General features: G+C 43.4%; 1 protein-coding gene across 4 annotated transcripts in view; it reads right to left on the bottom strand.

Annotated features, from left to right (window-relative positions):
• The window catches only part of TEAD1 (TEA domain transcription factor 1), a 145,997-nt gene that overhangs the window by 104,898 nt on the left and 18,812 nt on the right, over nucleotides 1–22,287 (bottom strand). The window contains exon 1 of one of the 4 annotated variants that reach the window (XM_042881879.1): nucleotides 21,795–21,871. The exons of 2 other annotated variants lie outside the window; for them this stretch is intronic. The gene's annotated coding sequence lies outside the window, so the exon portion shown is untranslated. Of the gene's footprint in view, nucleotides 1–21,794; nucleotides 21,872–22,287 lie in introns of those variants that run through there. One more of the 4 variants, XM_042881881.1, reaches the window with a different exon arrangement.

The raw sequence follows: 22,287 nt of genomic DNA, 5'->3' as shown, positions 1-22,287 counted from the left end.
GGAGAAAGGAGAAAGGAGAAAGGAGAAAGGAGAAAGGAGAAAGGAGAGAGAAATCAGCACCACAGCCCTCAGCAAGGCTAGGATTTCATCCCAGGTTCCTAGCCTTGTTCTCATTAACTCTAAATATAAAGACATTTCAGAAACCAGCAAGTGAGATCAGATGAAACTTGGGGTCCTACTTAAGATGTTAACTAGTCCCAACTTGTACATTGGCTTAGACACATCACAAGCCAATACTGGAAACCCCACCTTGTGTTTTTGTGTATAGAAAGAAATCACCGTAATGATTTTGTTTGCAAGGGCAGGAGCTGTCAGTTATTTTTTGTTTTCCAACTACTAACTTTAGTTTTGTGAGCAAATTACCTGCCAAATTACAGTTTAAGTGTGAGCTGTTTATCTCTGTGGTGCAAAGGAAGCCTCTTATGTAAGGAAATGAGCACTACTATTACAGCACTTGCACTCGAGCTACTTTTTTCCATCTCATACTTGCCTCCAACACCATCAGACAGTGAATGCACTGGAATCAGCTTCACTTTGTCAGTGTGACTGTTTGCTATGGATAATGGCAGATCTATAACTTACATTTTGTTCTTAACAAAAAAGTTATTTCTGACATCTCAAATTCTCCTGAGAAGTAAGGCAGCTTTTATAGAGCAGGACTCACAACTTCTAGAAAGGAGCAGAAAATACTCCCCTGCTGAGACAATGATACAATCCCAGACTGTGGCAAACTTTAATTGCTAAACATAAGTAAGGCTACAATGACTAGCAATAGCATTTTCAAAGCCCAAAATAATAGTTATGTGGTTATTCTGTACTTCTCTTGTTGTTATCACCTGTTGAGGAAGCAATTTCTGTCTTAAGCTCTGACTTATGTTTCCAGTCTATTTCAACTCCTTGCTCACTGTAGTTTAATCCTACTTCAGGAGGTGTCAATTTTCCACAAAAATAACTTTGCTGGCAACCATCAAAATTGCAATTTCACTGGACGCCGGCAGAGTTAAAGAAGAGATGACGCAGTCCAGGCAGCAGAAAACAAAACACACCTATGAAGACCGAAACAAAAAGTACAAAGCCTGGCAACTAATGCTCATAACTGAACTTTAAAGATCTTGAATCTAACAGAAACGCCAATTTCACAGCACACCGTCATTTCTCCCACAGCAGCCCTTCCCTCTACTCACCAGTCATAGTTTCACGGGCAATCATCACCTGCCTCTCTCTCTGCTTGAAGAACACCCTGCACATCCAAAATCTCCTTACGTCCTGCTTTGTCAGCAGACCCAAGTGCCTCTCACAAGCTGCCCTGACAAAGCGTGGGATGCCTTTTGAAGGCAGAGACCAGGACACCAGGGTTTCCCTGGGCTGGCTGGGCCTGTGGGAACAGGTCTGTGCCTGACCTTAGCAGACCCCTGCCATTTTTCACCACCACAGTCACACTTGTGTCACGCCATAGCTGCTGCTGTTTCTTGGAAGGGAAGCATCAGACTCACACGACTAGAATGAAGATCCGTGCTGGGGATTTTCACTGCTCACCAATCTGGGACTGGCAACTACTCCTGACAAATGCAGAAGGGGGTAGGAAATGAGCACAAATGGGTTTTCAGGAATCTGTCCAAAGCAACGTGAGAAACTCAGGGCAAATTAAAGAAATAGAAAGGAAGCTCACAGATATATGTTGTCCCAAACTGCTCTCTCCTCAGGACTTCCATCAGTCCCCTGTTTGGCAGGCGGGATACAAAAAGGGAACATACCTGCTTGTTTCAGCTCTGCGTGAGCGACTGCTCCAACACCTGGTCATGTTTTCTCCTTTTTCCAGTGCTGGAACTGCTGCTGTGCACTCAGATGCCTGCATGCTGTGGGCCCAGGGGCTGCCCTGTCACTCATGCCTGGTTAGCCTCCTCTGAGAAAATGGTGCCCAGATCATCAAAGCTGGCAAAGTGAAGCTGTCACCAAGGTGACGTAAACTGCCTACTGTAACTGACTGCAATGCTTGCTTTTTGGTAAGACTCCAATCAGGTTCGAGGAGACCTGAAGTGGTTGTGCTGGCAGCACGTGGCCTGTGCTACTCCTGGAATTGCACAAGCACTGCAGCACAGCTCAGTCTTCTGCCCAACGTGAGCAGAAATACCTTGCTAGGAACAATGTTATTGAAGTTGCAAGTTCTCTGAAAGAAAGACAAGGAAGTTTCTCAATGGTATGGATATAGCTTTAGCATCCTACCTGAGGTTTTCAGGAGAGAGTTTTGCGGCAAATATGAAAATATATTCACTTCATCTCCTCTGGGAAATCTGTAATAAAATTCCAGTAATGTCTTCTGTGACAAAATGTGTCTCTGCCCAGAGTGGTCAGGAACACATTGCAAAAACTGGGCTCCTAACACAAGCATTTCACACAGTATCAAAATGTGTCTATGAAATATAGTTGATATACACTGCATATGGTAAACATTCATTGCATGCACTCAGTTCTATACAAAAATGTTTTGTCAAGCTCAGAAAAATATTAACAGACTATTCAGATTTCTAAATTACAATAAATCACATTTGCTCTTTAAAATTACCTCTGTTTTTCATAACCTTGATGATTCACAAAAGTTCCATTAACTCAGTGGATCCTTTTGTCAATGGGAAAACCGAACAATTTTAGCATGGTTTCTCCTCTACTTTTCTAATTAGGCTAAGGATGGTTTCATGGTGATAGCTGAGACTTTAAATGTTAGTATTCAGCCAGAAAAAACTCTGGTCTGAGACATCTAACTATCAATCCTGAACTTTCTAGTGGTGCCTCTTATGAAATGCACATTTCAAGTATTATAGTCCTCTTGAGTCTTCTCCTACTTAAGATGCTGACAAGCTACATGGTTATTTAAGCCCTTCTATGCGATGCCTTATGCATTTGCATGATCTCCTGTGCTGAGAAGCTCAATCAGGCTACAATCCACTGCCTTCAAAACCAAGCAGGCCTTTTTCTACTTACTGCCAGTAAAATCCTTGAAAATCCTAGGCAAATGTATTTCATTTGAGTACTTTTTTTTTTAACCACTAAATAAGTATGAAGAAAAGGGAGAGAGGGACCCAGGCAAAAAAGAATGACCCAGAAAGGGAATGAGCCAGGAAATGACCCAGAGAAATGCAAGTACTTTGGCTTTCTGCTTAGACTAGTAGTTAGCTTCCTCAAATGACTTTTTAAAAAATTTTATTTGAAAGCATAAGAAAAAAAAATGGTTGATGAACGTAGAAGAAATAAAGTTGGTTCTTGGTAGAAAAACATGTATGACTTAGATCCAAGGACATTTATTTTTCACTTTTGAATTATTTTCTGAACAGCATTTCCTGGCTTAATGTCACTGCACCACGGACAGATGCGATAGTAGATAAGTGTGTGAAATTTTAGATCAACATGACTGTTGCTTTTACACTTGTTGTCAGAGCTCAAAGGTGGTTTTATTTCTGCTATGCATGGAATATGCTGTATTACATGCTGTTTTACTAATACGTTTTTCTTTTTAAAAGGGAAGCTAATATATATTTTTGGACAGCGCCGCTGCAATTCAATAGTTGGATTTAACAACCATGTAACAAACTCTTCCATTTTCTTTCCTCTCAAACATACCTTTCTGCCATCTTGATTTATTTCTGTTCCACAGCTGCAATTACTAAATGATTCTTATTCTCACTCCACACTTTTCCACCTCTCCTTGCAGATGACTCAAACTAAAACACCATTTTTCTGGGAACGTGAAATTAAACAATTCTCACAACAAGAATAGAAGGGAGCATCAATAACAACCAGAATGTAAGGGAACGATTTACTGGGGGGGGGGGGGACGGGGGACAAATGAACAAACAAAAAAAAGCCCCACACATTTGAAGGGTAACAGTTAAAAATTTAAAAAAATAAATAAATCCAGGAAAGTTAAGAAATTCTCAGTTGAGGCAGCACTGCTCACAGTCACAACAGCACACCAGTAGCCATCTGTAACAAGGTACTCTGATAGACTCTGTCCAAATTACCCATATCTCCAGTATTTACAGCAGTAACACCATGAGCAGTAATTGCTTGAGTTACATGAATATAGTCACTCACAAGCTCCAAATATCCTGCTTTCAGAATTGGTACTGCTGCTTCTAAAACTGGCAAGGAAAAAGCCTAATACAACAAATATTACTGCAAATATGAAACAATCCAAATAAATAATCAAAGCCAGATGGAAACAAAGCAGAGAACACGCAAATGCCGAGGAGTGATCGCAACAAATTAGTAGGTGAGACAAGATAAGTACATGTGGGAGCCTGCTCCCAGCTGCAGGTCCTGCACCAGCACTCTGCAGCATCATGGTTGCTGCACAGTCCCATGCACAGCCCCCCGGCATGCGTGCACCCTGCAGGCTCGCTCAGCCTTTACAGGTTAACCACTGAAAGTTACTTAACCTTGGGTCAGATCCTGAGCTAAAGAGCTTGGGCATCCTTAATCTCACAGAGAGCGGGCCAAAGGCACAGCGCCCAGTTTGCCTTCCTTTCGTGGTAGCCATGCCCTGTGCTCCTGTGTCGGTACGCTAGGCAGCACCCCTCTGCGGCAGGCTCTGCAGACCAGCAGAACATGCAAATCCCAATTACTCAGGGACTCTGGAAGCGCAGCCCAGCTGCCAGCCACGCAGAGATTTCCAGCGATAACAATTATACTTAAAAGCGCCACTACACGTTTGGATGCATTTACACATTCTCCTTTTACTCTCTATTTATTATTAATGGCAACTCAACTAACATCAAGGCCCCAGTGTGTTTGGCACTGTAGGTGCACAGAGAAACAGCAAGCTCTTGCTCTGAGGAGTTTACAGTCTAATTATAAATGACAGCAGATGGAGGGTGAACATTATGAGCTGTTCTGCTTTGCATCAGGAAATTTAACTCAAACGGGTAACAATTTTTAACCAGATAGAAGCAATTACACGTAAATCATGTACCACAGGCTCGGCTGCAGACACATCCTTGTGAATCTTGTACACTGTAGTGACAGCAGCCACTTGCAAGACATACAACTGAGCCCCAAAAGACTCAGGGCTCTATAGGCAATTGCCTGTACAGAAGCAAATGTGAAATTCAGCTTTGCTCAAGTCAGTCACATGCATGCTTACAGATAAGCACATATTTGAAACCAAAGAACTGAAGCTTATGCAAGCCCAGCACAAGCATCTGGTGGCATTTTGAACCTCCTCACGTGTTCAGTGTCATTCAAAGGCCACCATAAATGAACTGCCTATATAACCTCATATTAATCCAGCTGGGAGATCATAAAGTCACAGGTGACTGTTACAGACAGATACAGTTCGCCCACCAGAAGGCCATACTGTCTGCTTGTTGTGAAGCTGTGGCCTTACCAGCCTTTCACACACCCAAACAAATGCTGTACACTTCTGTGCCATGCTGGCCCAGCTGGCAGCCCAGGCTCCGTGCTGCGGGACTCAACTGCAGATGCCCTCTGAGGAGCCCTCTAGAGCCTTCATGCAAGAAAGCACTGCAAGCTGGATCAGAGATGAGCACAGCACGATGGGAGCTGCTCCCATGAAAAGGCATAAGCCATTGCTATACAGAGGGACCCTCACGGCTGTAGCTTCAGAGCCAAGCCCAGGTGAGCACGCAACAAGAGGACCTGAACCTTGCACCCCAGGATGGTATCTCATGTCATGGAGATGACTGGAGCAGGATGCCTACATTCCGGCCTGTTAAGAGGCCATAACAGTACAAAACCACAGCTTACAAGCTGTGCTTCAGATACAAGATATTAACATCATGCTGAGACTTCATCTTCTGTGTTTCCCACTGCTTTACAAGAGGACTTGAACCTTGACTCCACAGACACCCTCCAAGACCAGAGGCCTACTGAGCCCTGCCAGGGTCCTGGGAGTCGCTGAACTGCATGCTCAGACTGGTTTGCAAACACTGGCTGACGGCAGAGAGCAGGTGGTGCCAAGCACCATGGAACCTGCTGCTATCACAGGGTCAAGAGCCATGTTTGTTGATGTAGGCTATCACAGATGCCACTTCCAGGATTTTACAGAAAATGGGTACGTCAAGTCTTGATTCCTGCACGTGCGTGCTGCTGCGTCAGGAAGATAGAAGAGCCTAGCAAAATCCTGATTACAAGCTACTGATGTCCATGTAGAAGAAGGGTTATTTATTGCACAACACTGTGGGAATGACTGCATCAGCTTTTAGAGCTCTGGCCTTAAGATTTGTTTTGTTCCCAACTGTTTTCTCACAAAAAAAACTTACAGAACAGGAGCAAAAGTATCCATGGCTCCCCAGTTTCCAAGCCTTTCCTGGGATGCCTTTACCCACCTCCCAAGGTCAGGACACCTAGGGCTATTCTGACCCTTCCCTATGCACCAAGAGCACCCACCATATGTCACAAGTTGACAGAGGAGATCATTCTCCAGGAGAACTATACCCGCAACACATCAACACTGACAACAGATACTGCAAGGCCAGAATTCTTTCCGACTTTCAATCTCTAACACACCCTTCACAGAGGAAGATCTGCAGATCTGTCTGTAAGTCCCTATCTGTGTCTTTCTCCCTGGGCTGCAGAGGCAGGTGGAGGGGAACCTGGTGCTTGTGCATGCTGATGCCCACCATCTCCCTGCACTTGATCCAGCCAGGAACAGATGGCCAGCCGTCACACACAGGCCCACTGTCCTGAAGACCAGGCAGGCAACTGAGCTACTATTACAGAGGAATAGCACAAATAGGGGATACGCTTCACAGCACAAAAGGGTCAGAAGACCATTTTGCTATTGAAAGAATTAAGAACTGACTTATGGCAGAACTGGACAATTAATCTTTCAGATTCCATCTGTGCCTGAAAGAGATTGTGCAATCTTCTTCACTCATCAGCCGCGAAAAAAATGGTAACTTGGGGTAAAATGCTTTGTATTTCAGACATCCCCTTCCTCAAAAACAAAGCCCTTTCCAGAAGGACTGCTGACCTATCAAGACTTGTGAGAAGAATGTTCAAGGACTGCAGAAACTTGGAATGTCTGAAACAACGCGTGATTCTCCCTCAGAAACCACCATGGATCAGCTAAAGAGTAAAATAAAAGAGGGTGCAGCTGAATTTGAATACCATACACCTTCCTAGGTGCCATGCTGAGAGAAAAAAGTTTAAACCCTCAAAGGACAGAACATTAACTTGAATCACAGCTTCCCGCTCCCTGGCTGGAAGCATCATGGCTTGACAACTGATGCAGAAAACAGAATTGAAAGAATGAGAATGCCTTGAGGACTTGCTACAATACATTTACAGTATTGTACATTTTGAAATAATCCTCAAGCCTTCAATCCTCGAATCCTGTACTGCTTTCTTCAAATGACTTCAGATATTTTAGCAGGTCAAGGATGACAACAGAGTGTATGTGGGCTTTGGTGACACCAAGCAAAATTGGCTGCAGAGCACTCAGCAACAGAAACAGGGGGTGAAGTCTCAAAGACGACAAGGATTCTTTCCAGCTCCTAAAATGTGAATGGGATCTTCTAGGAGGCTCCTGACTTTGCCAGCATGAACATACCAATTCACAGCCAGGACTGATCCAGATGTAGTGTGTAATTTCACTTCAGCAACTCCTGAGTTCAGAGAGATTTCACACCAAAGCCAGAAAGTGGAGCTGCACACTGGGACCAGGTGGGCACCCTTATCAAGTGGCTTCTTGTTGCCTTGCACCCTCCACTACTTTGAGAAGAAACTGGCAGAAAACCTTCCCCTCAGGCTTTCAGCATACTCCAAGTAGGGAAAGGGCACTGTCAGCTTGCAACATCACATGCCTAGTCTCCTCTTTCTTCTCATCCACTAACAAAGCTTGTAAAGGACTATCAGCAGTAACTCTGAGCTAACTGTGCATTCACTGTGCAGCTGTCCAAGAATTTGGACACCGATTGTCCATCACCAGGCATCTCCAGGGAGAGGAGATTCTGAACAGTTCCCGCTGGTTTCAGTGTGAATTCAGCTGATTATACAACACTTAAAAAGCAGCCTAGGACACAGGCGATACCCCACACAAATAGCCTTTGTATCAGACATACTGCACCTCTGCCTAGCCCAAGAAATGGCTATTGAGGCACATACACACCATCATACACAAGCACACAGCTGTAAAATATGTTGAGCTGAATTCTGCAAAGTGAAGAAAATATCAGAGCTCATCAGTGACCTCATACTCACTGTGGAGCACAGCACATTTAATTTCTGCATCTTATTCCAACAAAGTTGCTCTCATTTTCAGGGAGTTTGGCTTTTAGAATTGGACAAATGTGATTATGTGTGATTTGCATGAGGGACTTTCCCAGGCATACTTTATAAGCTCACTAAGGCTTCTGAAATTGTGTCAGCCTCTTCTGCTTCACAGTAAAACGCTGAGATTTCTTTCCCAGAGACTCGGAACTGCATGTGCAGTATTTTGTTAGTAAGTGAAAACTTTTCCTATGAAAAACATGCCAAAATCCGAGTATCTGTATCCCTCTATCTTCTCCTTTCTCATCTTTCTAGCTTTTCTCCCACAATTCTAATGTCCTAAGTCCTGCAAATAATTATTCTTAAGGCAAAAATTAGGAAATGTTCTTTCCAGGCATTTAGCACTGAATCTTTATCTGTGTCTACGAGCCCACTGAGAGTTTCACATAAATTCCAATTGCTTTTCCACTCCACTCTTTTTCCATTCTTGAAGATGGTTGTTGCATAAACGACTGTAAGATTCTATTTTGTATTTACTTTTTCTGCTATATAAATTATCCATTCCTATCAGGTACTCTTTCCCTTTCAATGACTTACTTTCCTGAAGGGGAGGGGAAAGGAAAAAGCAAGCTTTGAATGTACAAGTAAATACACATAAGTGCAGGAATAGATCAGTAACTATACACCACAAGGTAGAAATCAGAAATCAAAAGAACAGAAATACAAATATGCAAATAATAGAAACTGTCTCTTGATAGACACATTAGGAAGCTGCTGTGACATCAGACCTGTGGTCGCGGAAGCCAAAAGCAGTTAAAATCTGTGGAGAACACTGCAGATTTGACTTAAGATATGCACTGAGTTCTCCACATTAGTAACTCTGCCATTACTTTCCATCTTGATTGATGTTTTAATGTTTAACTTAATTTTGGTTTTTGCTTTTTAAAAAATGAACGCTAACCAATGGTTTCATTACAGTGTTAAGGATGGCTTCGTTTCATGTGCAAAGCAAACATTTAGTGAAGGGCGTGATTAAAGGAAAAGAAGTAGATGTTTTACAGAGATAGCTTAGTAGCTACAGCACAACAAAACAACTACTGAAGTGCTGAAAATCTATCCTGAGTGCACAGATGCCCAACTTCACCTCTCTCCCATCTTCCTTTTTCCATTCTACTCTTTTGCTTGTCATTTTATCCAAAACCACAAATGTATTGCAAACAGAACAGTATTTTCTTTGCCAAAACAGGTTCTGGTACACATTTACTCAAGAGGATATTGCTAGTGGTGAGCAGGCTAAACGTGGCTCACTCCAAGTGCCTTCAGCAAGCATGGCTGAGTGTAAAATCGAGGTGAGGGGAAACAAATCAGTACATTCGGCTCTCAGCAATGACTGAAGCAGCAGAGCTTCCATTTACCTCAAGTGTTTACCCAGTCATTCACCAGGAAGTAAACAAAAGTTAGAGCCTAACCTAGCATTTAGACTTCCATCTAATATGGAAATTTATGCCCAGACACCAAACTACCCGGAGGGAGAGGAACTTCTAATCCACTTTGTAGAGGAACGCGCAGTCCAAAGCCCAGGTGCCAGGCATCAGAGCCACGGCAGAGAGATGTGGTGGATCCAGACTCAGTTTCAGCCTGCGCCAAAGCAGGGGCGCTGTGCCAGCAGCACTGCATGGCGGGGCTGCTGGGCCCTGGGGAGCATTCCCCGCACGTGGCACCGGTAGAGCGGAGGCAGGCAGCAGCCCCACACCCGACCATCTGTGCAGGGAGGTGCGCCATTGTGTGCCAGCAGCAACCCGGGAATGATCTTTCGCTGGAGAAAAACTACCTTCAAGATAAAAGGGTGGTTTTCTGCTTGACAGTGAAAGTAATTACTGCGAGCAAAATCTTACACAACTAGTTCCCGAGCTTTGAAATCTAGGGGGTTTTCCTCTCTGCTCAGAAAAGCTTCTAAAAAGTCTTCCCCATTCCCCATCCATACCGGATAGTTTATGAAGAGGAGGGCAGACACAGACCTGGCAGTAAATCAGCCCTCAAACCGATCCAGAGCCCGTTACCAAGTGTGTTTTGCTATAAGTATGGCTTCGATCATTTCTGCAATGCATTGCAGGCTATTTCTGGAAGCTTTAAAAATGCACCATGCTTCTGCATTTTAATGCTCAACGACATAGCTATTTCAGTTTATTAAGCAAAAAAAGAGGGAATCTGCTTAACTGCAAGTGCCTTTCATGTCACAAAAGGACTAAGTCAGCGCAAAGCAGCCAAGCAGGAACCCTATTTAAGTCCAGCACGAAGAAAACCTTTTCAACCTCTTACACCAATTAGGATAATCTGAGTCTTTTGATGTTTAAATCCCCAAGAATCATATGGAAATCATAAAAAGCACAGCATTTAAAACAGATTCAGAAGGCAGATAAAACCATTTTTTGCTTCGTAGTATTTCCAGCAGAGCTGGGGGCACCATCAGCTAGCAAATCTTTTGTGAAGCTCGTGCTACTCATACAGCAGGGTCTGCTCTGAGCCAGTGGGCATGGAGTGGCCCTCTCTGAGAGCTGCCATACACTGAGGCCAGCTCTGGGCCCTGGACACTAGCACATCCCAGACGAGGACAGGAACTCAACGACTACCAAGGTGATTGGAGGGCCAGTTGCCGCAGTCACAATCTGGGATGCTGCCATGGGCCTGCTGCAGACTGCCCAAACTGGGCAGGATCTGCTGAGAACATGGAGCTTCCATAAGTGGAAGCTACAGGCATTGAAACAATATGCCTGAATCCAGGCAATGGCTTATTTTTCAGAAGAAAAGCACTTCAATCTTGCATTTTTCCTTCACCTTGGACTCTTTCTGAAGAATCCACATTTCAAAGTTTCCTGCTTCCAAGGAGGATGAGGGTAAGAGTTCTGTTTGCCTTGACCATTTAGAAAAGACTACGGGCAAGAGAGAGGGATGTTTTGCTGGACACATAATTGCAAAGCTAGAGGGACATTTTGCTTCAATAAAATCCTGATCAACTATGTTTTCCTATAAAATCTGACACAGCAATGAACCTCTGCCAGAAAATGAGAGAAACAGAGTAGAAAATTTTACAATGATCTTCAAGGCTGAAACACAGTGTTTTGTGTTATGGGAGACGTTAAGCACACCTTCTTGTGCAATACGAGGCATGGCAATGGAACCAGCTACACACTTCTATTGCGGGTGGCTGAGGGGTAGCACAGTGCTGCTCCCTAGATGCAAGGGAATGAGGAGGTGAAAAGATACCGGGGGTGGGGAGGGGGAAGAAGGGGTCAAAGACAACTCACGAACCTTACACTGACATTTGAACAAACTGGAAAGTAAGCAAAACTGTTCCTGTTTATACAAGCAACTCGACTGTACGCTAACAGAGTACGAGGGTATGAAACCATGTCCTTATAAAGTAACACTCATCTTTACTTATCTAACACAGAGAAACACGGGAGAGGGTCAGAGGCTGCTAAAGGAAAAATATCCAAGTGTTAAGGCTGCAGAAATGGAAAACAAAGTTTAACTCAGATAGAATTATTTGCAGATACAGCACACATTAAAAAAAAAAAAAAGCTTAAACACCATTTGCAACACCCCTGCAAGCTTCCTATTTAAATTGTCAGTTTGACAACCAATGAAAATGATGTTAAATAAAGATGGGTGTTACAGCTACACAAATAATTGGTACTACTGCTACACGTGAACAAATGCAAAGTCTTTCCAACTAATTAGCCTGATTTTCAGTTACGGCTTATGAAATCTTGATACAGTTTCACATTTCCCTTTATTCTTAAGGTAATGCCAGAACTATAATTAACATTAATTACAACTCTAAGTTCACGGTGCCTGAACTGCTTGCTATTCCCAGTGTTTGTAGGAAACAAGCTGTGCAGTTCCTGACACAAATATTATTCCTTATTAGTTTCGCAGCTGAATAATATTCAGCCTGTAACAGAATCCTCTTAGGACCGAAAAGTGCTCTTGTGCACACGGGTACACGCACAAAAACAACAACTAAACGCTAAAAGCAAACTCGCAGAGAACTTCTGGGTCAGCTTTTGACATCACCCATAGGAATGAAATCAGACACCGACCAATCAGGCACGCGAGGCTGGCAACACAAAATAAACAAAAGCTGGACCCGGGGCTCACAATGAGGGAGGGAAGTGGAAGAGACTATTGTTCCGAAAGCTTTTAAATGATGTTGCTTTATTTATTTCTTTTGACAATGCCTGAACTGAATCTTTAAAAAGGGACAGGCCCCTCCCCCACAGGATCTGTAAAACCGGAGTTGGGGGTTTCGCCTTTGTTCTCCCTCACAATGTTTTGCAAGCCCTGCAAAGCAAACAGCGCTAACCCGGCGCGCTGTGTGGGAAGGCGACGTCCTTCCCAGCATCGCCACAGAGGCTCCGCATGGGCGCTCGGTGCCAGCTTTTCTGAAAAGCGGGGCAGGCCGGGCACTCCGCTCTTTTCAGAGCCCGACCCCCAGTTCGGTGCCTCCCAGGAAGCAGAGGCCTTTGCAAACCTGGCACGGAGGCAAGAAGCGGGCCATGTAGCTACCCATCTGCCCGCTCTGCTGCACTGCCGCGGCTGGATCTGCCCCAGCCGCAGCTCCTATGCGAGAGCGCGCTCAGTCACTCACAGAGCAGGCCGGGGGACGATGCCCCTCGCGGCGTCATTGTGGCGGCTAAGGCGCAGCCGATGATTCACTTCTTGGACGCTCTGGCCTGTCAATGAACTCAAAAGATTTAGGATTAGGCCCAGAGTTCACTAAAAGCACACATGGCGAGTTTTGTCAGAGTTCAGCTCAGCTGAACAAAGCTTACTGAGTGACTTGAATCCTCTCAGTGCTTCCCCAAGGAATTAAACAAAAAAAGTAACACATTTCTGCAGTTCAGGCTGGACTTGCTGCCCTCGTTCCCATTCTTCACTGAGCCGCAGAGGGAAGCATACAGGGACAAGTAAAGGCATTCCTGAAGGAGGACATAAACGCACGTGTCCTGGAGCCATACAGGTAAAGAGCATCAGTTATTCTCACACCTTTAATAAAACAGACCTTTCTCTACTCTCACCATGCAAACGATTACATATTGTGGAACAGTCAATTACAACAAATGCCATAGAATTCAAGCAGCCCCAACACTTGGCCACAGTTTCAAATGTTTTACAGATGTTTATGGTTTGTTGCACAACTTTCGTCGAGTTACCCACACAGCACAGTGTTTACCCAACAGTTTTGGCACGTGGTAATTCATTTTCTTTGTGCAGGTGTTGCATTCCAGAAATAGTTTGTCTTCTTATAGAAAGCTGCTGGAGTTCTACTTTAAAAAAAAAAATAAAATATCAGGAAGGAAATCAGATCCTCTCATCTGGGAGAGAAGAAGTGCTCCCCAAACTCAGCTCTTTTCCCTTTTCCTTGTTTTCAGGTAGAAGAGAACTCCCTTACAGGTAGAAGCTATTTCAATGTATGTCACAGACGTGAGTACCCCTACGAAACTTCCAAATGTGAAGCACAGTCCTCAACCACGTGAGGCCACAGGCTGTTTCTGACAAAGGCACTGGGGTAGGAAGCCCCCAGGGGTATTTCAGTGGCCAGCTTCACTTGTTGGAAGACCACTGTTCGTGTGACTGCTACACCTACCCTTGGATTGCAGTAGGAGGCCTCACCAGGAGACTTCACCCAGCAGGTTTCAGGCAGAGCCACAGGGAGGACCTTGCAGGCACACAGGCAAAGCTGGCACAGGCAGCGCCCACATCCCAGCGTGCATCATCCCCTCAGCCTCAGCACAAAAGCACCACTGGCACCCAAGCCGCTGCCTTTTGTCCTAAGCTTTTATTCCACGCTTCGTGGGGCAGGAAGCAACCCCATAGCACAGGGAGCGTGCAGCACTTGAGGCCTTTTGCTGACTGGGAGCTGTGAGGAGGCAAAGCAGAATGAAAGCTTTAGGATTCAAGAACTATCACTTTGAAGCATATGGAAATCTAACTTAATCTTAAACTTAAAATTTTCCAGCAGCAGACATGAATCCAGATAACGTCTCATTTTGCAGATACGGAAAAATACTACCAGCTATCTTTGACTCGCTGCACGTGCAAGCCACTAACTTTTCCTATGGAGTGGGAGAGCAAAGATGAAAATGCCAAACAACTGTGAACCTTTAGATACCCATTTTAACAGATGAAACAACTGAACGCAGATAAATTGGAATAAAACTTAATCGCCCATTCCCCAGCTATGCTTACCACAGAAGAAAAACTTATAATTAAGAAAGAAACAGCAGAAAACGCTGACATCTTAAATGGAGCAAGCTCCCATCTCTGCTGCACAGCTTCCCTGATGATACCAAATACTGCAATTCCCAAGGGCTGCATTACCGACTTGCTGTCTTAGCAGCCCTTTTATGAGTAATCAGTGAAAGAGAACATTTAAACAATGTTTTGGAGCGTGTATCTGAACTTGACTGTTGTTCTGTAATTTAGGGCAAGACGAACCCAACTTCATGATTTACATCCCTTAATTGAAATCCCTCAATCAGCATTCTTATTTTCTGTGCGGTAGCTATGACCCACTAATTCACATGCTCCAATACAGTGGTTAAGAATATATAATCCTTTAATCTTTTGTTCTGCGACTCCACCCACAACTCCTGGCGCTACCTTCAGAACACAGACCACAATGGATCAGATGAGCACAGTGTTCAAGTGAGACTGTCACGGGCAGCACTCTGTTGCCAAAAGAGATGTGAAAGTTAGGTGCCAGGGTGAATACAACAGGAACCCTAACTTTTAAGTGCCAGATGAGGAATGTGTCAGCATACATCTACAAGACGATGTTAAAAAGAAGCTTAAATATGCATTACTAAAAAACAAGCTCTTCTACTCAGTGCATCATTGGTCATTTAAATAATACTCTAATGTTAGGATAACCTATATTACGTTTTATCTTCATCTAAACTTTTCTTTGAGTGTTTTCATGATTTCACATTTTATGCAAGCTGTATGCATGTCACCATTTCATCCCTTCTTTTACTGGAGAAATCTAAACCGCTGAGTGGATAGCTGGCACTGCCTGGGCATCCAAAACACTTTATCCTTATGCTTTATCCTTTTTTTCTTCTTCTTTCCCCCCCCCCCCCCCGCCCTCAACAGTATTTTTTCTACAGATACAGCAACAATTGTCTTAATTTTCAGCTATTTCAGTTCATAATTAATTCACTGCAAATTAAGAAAACAATTAGGAAAGCAGAAAAGTTTGTTTTCTTCTTTTAACCCATTAATAAAATTGAGATGTGCAACAGTAGACATTGGTAGCTCAAGAAACTTGGAGTATGTGGTGTCCAGCAACAATCAGCACAACACTACGGTACTAGTTCTGTGCAACACATCAGGTTTAAAAGCACATTATGTTCCAAGATGGATATTTTTTTCCTTGCATGCCAGAACATCAAACATAGTTAAATTTCTTTAGTAATTTAAAGCAGTCTTTAAATATTGCTTTTGTACATTGCAATTGAATTCAAATTACACGATTTTGCTACGCACAAATCACAAGATATTTTTTTAATCTATTATTCCTGTTAAGAAAGGTGTTTCACTATTTTCTAGTGTAATAAGAATGTAAAAATATGGCATGTGAAGAAATGCATGGTAATCTGTGCATAAGCATTTGAGAAACCCAATTCTGATTAACAAAAAGCTCTGGTTAGCAAATGATACTGGCCAGTAAAATTGAGTCTTTGTTTAGGAAAGTAACTGGAAAGCAAAAATGCAAGACAATACTACACTTAATTATTTAAATCAGAATGCTCTGTTTGCTGATTTAAATAATGATTAATTTAAATCCCTGATATTAATCAACTCCGGATTGCATAAACATCATGTTAATAAGAGGGAGCAGTAGCTTTGTCAGCTGAGAAGTCACTCAGGTAAAGAACTGTGACAGAACACAAAGAAAGGGTGCAGGAGCTCATTAATGGGTGTCCCCTAACTGCCCAAACTCTCCAGTTTTTACCACAGAGAAAGAGAGAAGACAAGCTTGAGAGCAGGAGGATGTATGCACAGGGGTGTGAGTGCATAAGAGCACATACAGGTACTCTGGCATAAAGTGACAATGATATTTCTTCATGAAAAGTAGGATTTCACTCCTCAATCCTGAATGAAACAGATTAATTATATATTTCAATTGGTTTTATTTATTTTGTTATGAAGGTCGCTATAGCAGTCCACTAACTGGATCTTGGAGTACATTCCCTGTTGGCATTAACTACTGTGTCACTGAAATGGAAAGCTACTCTGAATTTTATACCAAAATGGATTCAGCCTCTCACTCAGGTACTTCCATCCAGCTTATGCTCCTCTTTCTGCCCAATCCTGTAATCTGCATTTCTTCCTCAACAGCAAGGAGCTGAATAGAACAACCCAAGCAGAATGAGTTACTCTGGAAGAAGGCTGCTTCTCCTTCTCTAGAAATCCACTGCACTGAGAACAAGGCAAACAAACAAAAATACCAAACAAACAAAATACCAGTACCGTGATGACAGGCCGTGAAGTACATACGGTACCTGACAGCACAGCCTACACTGTATTTACTCTAAGGATGCTTTACTGTCTTCCATGAGAACATCCTCTCAAGTAATGCTATTTATTTTTCAACAGAGGTCCAATCATAATTAAAAATAAATACAAGCAGGTAAGCCTTTCTTCTTTCCCTTTTGCAGCTTGATTGTGAAGGACACAAATTATTCCAGTCGAGCTCATTTCTAATAGAAACTCCTTTTCTTTCTTGATTTTACAAGAAAATGTTTTACAATCCAGAGAGGATGAGTCATCAGAAAATCCTTGTCTAGTTGCCAAAAACCTGCCCCTCTTCATTAGGAACATAAAGATAAAAGCTCTTACAGTACATTAGCTGGCATACGCCTACACAGACAGTACAAATAAATTAATTGTGCCTAGCCTCAAACATCCAAAGAGGTGTAGTAGGAGCTCAGTCCATCTTGTTTCATTAACAAATTAAACTGTAACAGAGCATCAACAGTTCTCTTACGTACATATGCTTAGCTGTCACACAGAATGGTTTTGTAGGTATCACCCTTGCTTACATTCATATTTTGTACTTCTTCTAACGTTTACATTGTTTGCATATATTACATAAACTTCAATACAAATAATACATGCTGGGAAAAAGTAATAGAGATTGGTAAGTCCATCAGTCACCCTACACAGCTACTCAGAAACTTGCTACGGCCTTGGAACCCAAGACTGGGATAGTGACATTCACTGAAAAGGGAATTCTTGGTATGACAGTATTTCACACATGTAAAAGCTACACACTGTTTTCCATCTGGGAAGGACAAAGAGCATTCTTGGAAGTGTGAGCAGATTGTGAGTGAACTTGTACATTCAGATTCATTTGAAAACCGCACTGTTTGGCTATTTATAAAAATTATATACACATTTGTATTTTACAACTCGACCGATAAGAGAGCAGATCTAAAACAAAGTCATTTTATAAAATATCATATGTGGATCAGGGGCCTGAATTACTGGAAATAATCAACATTTACCATCAAACTCATGCCACAGACAAACTGTTTTCCTTCTGGAATGCTCACAATCTTTAGCATGAGAAAGTTATACATAACCAACTTGAAAAACGAGTTTAACTCTACTTAGCCACAAGCTAAGATTACACCCTCAAACACACCTTTCTAAGATTTCTTATGAGAGGTTTGTTTGTGCAATCCAGTTAAGGGCAATTTGTTAAAATTGCTCTCTGATTTTCTTTATCCTTTAACTGCATAATTTAAGGAACCTGCATTTTATAAGTTCAAAGAATTTTTTTTTTGTAATTACATATTTCTATGTGTTCTTACCTCCTGAGAAATAAACACAGTTTATTTCACAGTATATGGGGAAAGAAAACAGAAAAAAGAAGAGAGCTGCTGAGCTCAGACTACCATAGAAATCAACTTCTTAATTAAAGAAAATGAAGAGCAAGTCATAAAATACGTGAAATAAAAAGAGCAAGACATAAAACACATCGGTTCAGAACCACCTGCAGTCTCATTACCATTGCCCTATCTTTTTGGCCTCTAATGTCAGGGCTCCAAGTAGCCAGAGCAAAAACCAAGGCAGTGACTCCTCCAAAGACCTGCCACTAGAAGCCAGCGGCTCCCACCTGTCCCCCAACAGAGAATTTTCGCCTCCCTGCTTCTGTCAAGCGCGAGGGCAAACAGGTTACAAGGCCCCTTCCCAGGGGTAGCAGGGCATGGCTGTGGCTGTGAAGTTCTGGCTGACTTTCAGCCAGGGCTTGCTTCCAGCTTCACCCATCCTGCGGTGTCGTCTTGTATGTCAGACCAGAGATACTTGTCATCCCTTGGTAACTCAGGAAGGCACGGTGCTCTCTCCGACACCAGGAGCTGTCGCATGGGATCACGGAGGCAGACGCAGCCTCAGCGGCTCTCGAACAAGCTGCAAACCACACTTGTCAAGGCTGCCTCACAGCAGCGTGGGGCTCACCTCTCCCACTGCACAGCTATACTTTTCCCCAGCATGGATTTGGACAGGCAGAGAGGCCAGGGCGGACATTCAAGCCCAGACTTGCAGCTTCACCTGATTAATCAATCCGAGGGAGATCCGGCAGCTGCAGCCACTGCCAGCCAGCCAGCCTGAGAGAGAACGGCAGCCATGCGCCGGATAACGCAACAGCAACTCACTTCTCCATGCAGCACTCCAGCCAATAACTTTCTCAGAGGCATGCTGTACACGGCACACATTTTTTACACAGCCTCTTTCTGTAAGCTGCACAGTCCCTACCAGCCCCTCGGGAGGTGCCATAGCCCACCCTGCTGCTGGGGAAGCAGGGGATGCCTGTGGCAGCACTGGAGGCAGGGAGGTGATGGCAGTGCCTATGTGGGTCCATGGCGCAGCCCAAGGTCCCCCAGCCTCTGTCGTACAGAGCAGGGCCAGCCCTGCAGCCTTCAAACGACAGGTTCTGTTTTGTTTTTTTTTTTTTTTTCCTTTACAAAACAGTGCCTCATTATTGCACAATGATAGGAGTGCTTTATTAATGCTATGGGTTAATCACTGCACCTGAAGAGTTTTACTCTCTTTTGTGGAAAAGGAAGCCAGCCCCACCACCCATTACCCAGCTTCCAGCATCAGCTCCAACAAAGCACCATTCCTGGCCAAAGCCGACCACGGCCATCGCACAGATAGGTAATGTCTGATGCGTAACTGTAGATATCCTCTCTTTTATGGGGTTATTACGTGCCCTTGGGGATAATTGTGCAGGACTTTAGATAAGAGATGTCCATAAAAGACGGTAAGAGTCACCCAGCTAAAACCACACATAACTCAGCCTAGTTTACCCCTTTGCATTATTTAAATGCCTCCCTTTAATGCATCAATTTAAAGGCACTGTGTTGCCAGTGCTCCAGGCAGGCAGCTCTTCTCCTTCAACCAAATGCATCCCTCCAGAATTTAAATTTGCATGCATTTCACAAGTGTATCTATTTGTAGGCCTCCTGGCTGTTAGGAAACAAAGGCATAAATGCGTATTTTCCGTTGTTGTTGGCAAGCCTGCAGTCACAGTCCTACTGCACCCTCTGAAGCAGCATCAGCATGCAGCGGGGGTCAGGCAGGTAGGGGCTTTGCCCTCTGAACCAGATATCAGTACTGCTGTCCAGCACAAGGGCATTTCAGAGCAATGGCACTGCTCCCATTGACAGTCCCTGGCCACCTCATCAGCAGACCCAGGGGAACATGCGGCCACCCAGATGTCCCATTCTGCTTCCCTGCTCCGGTGGTGATTCTGGCCTTGATTCCTGCCCTCCTTGCTAGTGCTTCTGCTTTCTAGGAGTTCCACATCCTATGCACAGGTAGGTAAGGCAGGGAGCAAGTCACATTACTCGTGTCTTCTCCAGATCACTTACAGGCTTGGCCTTCCATTTTAAGAGGCTAATTGGTTCTTCATAAGTTTGTTTCATTCCTTTCTAGTGTACAGCTACCACAAAGGATGCTGGCAAGGCTGAAGTTTCAACAAGGCTGAAGTTTCAACAAGGCTGAAGAAAGCCTTTTTTAGAGAAACTTCGGTTTTAACATTAAATTTAAAAAGTGCAAAGAGTAGCAAGAGCAAGGTAGGAGTTCTGTTGATTACGTGCTCCATTCTCCAGCAACATATACAAACTTGTTTCCTGGGCAAGGAGAATTTTTGTGGATAGGAAAAAAGTAATTCCACCATCCATTCAGTCTCTGAATATTTTGTTTTTATAAAGCACACAGGTTTTGTCGAGTCAGGTTACCTAAGGGTGAAAGTTAGGTCTCATAATCCCTAATTCTATTGCCCATTACACACCATCTGGTGACACAGTTGAAGATAATCTGATTTTTATATTTTAAAAACATCACATAGCCATACCATATGAAGCATGCAATACAGTAAGTTAGGTATTTAAATAGAGTGCTTCTGTTTAGTTTACAAACCTAGGGTCACTCTCAGTTAACCTGACAACGCTTTTGGGCAGGATGTTTTGTTTGTCATCCCCAGCTGAGGTTTCTGTTTACAGTTACACCTGAAATAGTTCCAGACTAACATCTAACCAGCTTTCAAGAACCTCTTCTTGGAATTCAAAGCCTTACATCTAAATTAGAACAAATACCATGACAAAGCAGTTTTGTGCCCTAGAAGCAAAGATGTCTTATTGCAATATGTTTATAAAAAGAAGAGCCTGATATAGTTTAATTATGGACTGTGTGTTCAGTCTGATGCAGGAGTTCTCAAATATTTCGAGCAGATTCTGAGAGATTGCCATGAAGAGCTCCTTGAAAGATAATGGTCCATCAGTATATCTGCAGGTTTGCTTTTGTCACTTTATTTTCAGTCTCCAAAAGTAATCAAAATAGTGGGTAGCCAAAAGTTATAACCATCAAGAAAACGAGAGAATCAATCATGCTGGGCAAAAGAAAACTCTTACACATAACCTGGGGAAGTGAAATAGGACATCTGCTGTTGCTCAAGTCCTTTGCCTAAGTATTCCAATGGCCCTCACGTTCTCCAAGGCCAAGCCCTCCAACAGCTATCTCACCTAATGTCACCTTTTTCTGAGGCACAAGGCACACCCAAAATATTTTCAAGAGGGGTGGAAAGCAGCAACAGAAGGTTTCTGCAATTTGCAGTCAGGTTCTTCTGGGAAGATGACATATTTCTAAGAGAATATAATGTACACATATATCTGTGCCTCTGATATAATCACATAATCAACTTTCAAATCTAGGTAGCTATTTTTCCCTGAAGATTTTTATTACTTTCTCTTCCTGGAATAATTAGCTATTTGGGGGATTAATTTTTCTTTTTTAAAACTTTTGATAACAATTATCACTGAACTTTTCCACATCATTTCGAAGCAGGAAGGCCAGCTTTGAGGCCAACTTTAAATCAGACTAACAGATTATTGTGTCCTTTTGCACTGTCAGGTTTCACTCCCGTCAGACCCTCTGGACAAGCCAAAGTACATCCCTAGAATCATCTCATTTATTGACACACCTGCATTACTCACCAGAATTTTCCAGGCTTTCCTGCCTTGTTCGAGAAGAAGGAGTTAATACTGCTGGGATGAATTGCGACTTCCTGTGGAGCTTTCAGCTGCTGGGGTGGCAGACCCTGCACTGCAGGGAAGCACAGAGCATTTCCCAAAGCTGGTGTGCATGAAGAAGTTACACGAGCCCCAGGTGCAAGGTCACAGGTGTTCCATTACACTGCTTCTCTCTCATGTGCACCTGTGAAGCCCAGAAAGCTCCACACCTCATCCCCAAACCATGCACTGTTTCTCCCATTTCTTCTGACCTCTCAATCTGATTGTCCTACTCTATTTCCCTCTGACCGGGCTGCCCAGTTCCCTATGCTTCCCTATGCTCTGCTACCAATTGGGATCTGAATAAATTGTTTAAGCATTGGCAAGCATTTTCTTCAATGAAGACAAGCTATGAACTAGGCAATCATATTTTCAGCTGCGCTGCCTGCCAGAAAAGCACACAAACTTCCAATAGCAA

Source organism: Lagopus leucura, unplaced genomic scaffold (assembly GCF_019238085.1).
Source record: "Lagopus leucura isolate 7727_CA_CO unplaced genomic scaffold, USGS_WTPT01 Super-Scaffold_100033, whole genome shotgun sequence".
NCBI classification, from domain to species: Eukaryota; Metazoa; Chordata; class Aves; order Galliformes; family Phasianidae; genus Lagopus; species Lagopus leucura.
The sequence above is the reverse complement of the archived record's forward strand: the minus strand, read 5'-3'. Positions and strand labels throughout refer to the sequence as shown.